This window comes from Paramisgurnus dabryanus, chromosome 17 (genome assembly GCF_030506205.2).
Source record: "Paramisgurnus dabryanus chromosome 17, PD_genome_1.1, whole genome shotgun sequence".
NCBI lineage: Eukaryota > Metazoa > Chordata > Actinopteri > Cypriniformes > Cobitidae > Paramisgurnus > Paramisgurnus dabryanus.
The window spans coordinates 21,705,744-21,708,565 of NC_133353.1; the positions used below are offsets into that span (position 1 = coordinate 21,705,744).

The 2,822-nt window shown below is 36.0% G+C and overlaps 1 long non-coding RNA gene across 1 annotated transcript; it reads left to right on the forward strand.

Annotated features, from left to right (window-relative positions):
* Positions 1-986: 986 nt before the first annotated feature.
* On the forward strand, positions 987-2,250 carry LOC135778376 (uncharacterized). Its single transcript, XR_010544557.2, has 4 exons — positions 987-1,120; positions 1,205-1,281; positions 1,432-1,534; positions 1,616-2,250. It is a non-coding gene; the product is annotated as an uncharacterized lncRNA (long non-coding RNA).
* The last annotated feature ends 572 nt before the right edge of the window (positions 2,251-2,822 follow it).

Consider the following 2,822-nt stretch of genomic DNA (forward strand, 5'->3'; position numbering starts at 1 on the left):
CAGCCGGCGGCCCGACTGCTTAATTTTCTCTGGCGGTTGCCTCCGTCTAATAGACCGCGGCAGGCTGGCAGCAAGCCGCTTTGAAATGTTCTCTAAATCGACCATTGGCCATTGCAGTTAGAGTACACTGACAGCATTTTAACTACCTTTCACATTTGAAGCGGTTATACAATCATAATAGCCTATATATGTTAATTATATCCAATAGGATAGTTGTTTTGCTCCAAAGCAAAGATATGTAAGTTATGTTTATACGAATGTGTTTTCAGTTAGTTTCCTTTTTTTACACCCTGAGTTCAAGCATATTTCACATGCATCTAAAGCCAGTAGGGTTTATAACAGATTCTTTAAGGTTTAGGAAATTACATTTAAATTACTTTGAAACTCTGAAGCGATTATACAGTATATATGTAAAATATATCGAATTATTATTGTATGCACTCAGGTCAACATTTTTACATGTCTTTGATTTATGCACTTGACTGGAAATTTCCTTTATGTCTTTCATTATTTTCCAACATCGATTTTTTTATTTATTTTTTTAAACCTTTTACATGTACAAGGATTATTTTGCGATCTGTACAAATTAATTTTTAAGTGTTAAAGCACAAACAGTGAAGTACCGCCACCGGTCGAGAGGGGCAGCACCAGTTTCCTTTTGTCTTGTTTTCTAATATTAATATCTGAAAATTCTTAAATTGAGATACACTGACTTGGTAAGCAAGTGGCTTAAGATATTAATTTTTGTTTATTGAAATAAACGATGGAATTCAAGAGGTTTTTGTTTACTTAAAACAAGTCAAAATATTTGCCTGTGCAGTAAGAAAAATAAACTTAATTCCAGTTTCAACTTGATCAACTTAATTTAAGTTTTCTTACTCCATTGGCAGATATTTTGACTTGTTTTAAGTAAAAAGAAAAACTCTTGATTTTTATCATTTATTTTAATAAACAAGACTTAATATCTTAAGCCACTTGCTTACCAAGTCAATGTATCTCAATTTGAGAATTTTTAGATATTTATATTAGAAAACAAGACAAAAAAACCTATGTAAGTCAATAATTTTTTGCAGTGTGAGGGAGAAGAAGCAAGCCCTGAGGGAACGTAGTGAACAAGCAGGTGAGAACATGCACTCTTTCTTAAATTTCACTTTTTTTGTCTGTGATGTAGGTCCAATATTACCATATGCCTTTCATTTTTTAGCTTCGGATGACAGCGGCTCACTTTTGGCGTTGCTTGACAACACTTTGAGGCAGGATAAAAAGCTCCAGGAACAATTTGTAAGTGTGCTAATTTTGCCGTAGGGTAATCTAAAAAGTCAAATTAAGTTTGTATATTGCATATACAGTCTGAATCCACAGCCTGTCTCTCATTTATGTATGAGAAAATTCAGAGAAATGTATTTTTTAACACTTTTTTTGAATTTTCAGCTTTAGAGTATCTTCTCTAATCACCTTTCCATTAATACAACCTGGACTGGTGTAGGGAATCAAGCATGTTTTAGAGACCTGTTTCTGAAGACCATTGTTCAAAGTAAGTTAGATTTTTATATTTAAGTAGATGTGTATGGCCTTATGTTATTCAAATGGAATGACAGTTCTGTATTTTCTACAGGAGCCATCCGGAAGAACCCTGCAACCCAGGATGCCACTGATTGGGCTGTCCAGGTTAATGTTACGTGTTACCTGAAAGGAGCATCTGACCATAAAGGCGGAAAAAGGCAGTACACAGCTGAGAGGGACCCACAGATGACCCCTTAAACCGAGGCTGACTACTGACACCCCAGCATTGCTGACAACTGGAAACCTTTCTTTATCCTGCAGTCAGTAACATCAAGAACCCTAAAGAATCCTGAAGTGTCACACTACACTCAACCAATCCACACTTCACTTTGAAAATTACTATTCTTTTATTTTTCAAATTCCATGTGACCCTGCCTTAAGGGCAGCTCCTCGGATAGATATGGAATGGCGATGATGTTTGTCCTTTATACAGGTGCACGAGATAAAGTACTGATTATAAGCGTGTCATGCTTATACATTACATTCATGTGGATCTTTGTTTTAATATCTTTAGTGTCTTTTACTGGGTTTTTTTAGTCATGTGGATTTGTTTTTTTATCATTCTGTTTATGTTGGTGTGTGGTGTTATAAGCTACTGGAACCTTGAATTTCCCCTTGAGGATCAATCAAGTATTCGTTCATTTTTAATTCACAATATACAGATCTTATAGACCCCTTCAAGGTTTGTAAACATTGAATGACTATCGGGTCAAACTGTTCATACCATCCAGGCTTTATAATTTAATCTAACAGGGCTGAAAAATGATGACTTACCTCAAATGAAGTGAGCACTACAAACACAAGCCTCTTTGATTTTTGCATTGTCCCAGTCTGCACGTTAATTGCTTGCAGCCGCAGATGTTGTATTTTTTTGTTTTTGAGATTCTGCATGTATCGCGAAAGCTTAACGGAAGACCTGGTGCGATTTTCAAAGCCCGCGACGTAAGTAGGCATTTTTGACGATACCGAATAATACGCAACTCAATCTGCTCTAATGACTTTTCTGACCCCGACATGCCCAGTGGGAACCGCCTGTGACGTGAACCGTGAAGGGGTCTATTGCAGCAAAGTGAAAATATTGTGTTCCAGGTCAGCAGTGCCATTATTATAGTCTATTCTAGTCCAGAGCTTTACTCTAGGATAAGTGGTAATAATTTATTGTTAGAAATGATGATTTATTTGGTATGCTGCACATTCTTTGGTACCAAATATCCTCATTACTTAATTTTATGTTTACTGGTAGCCAAATTCTTTTCATC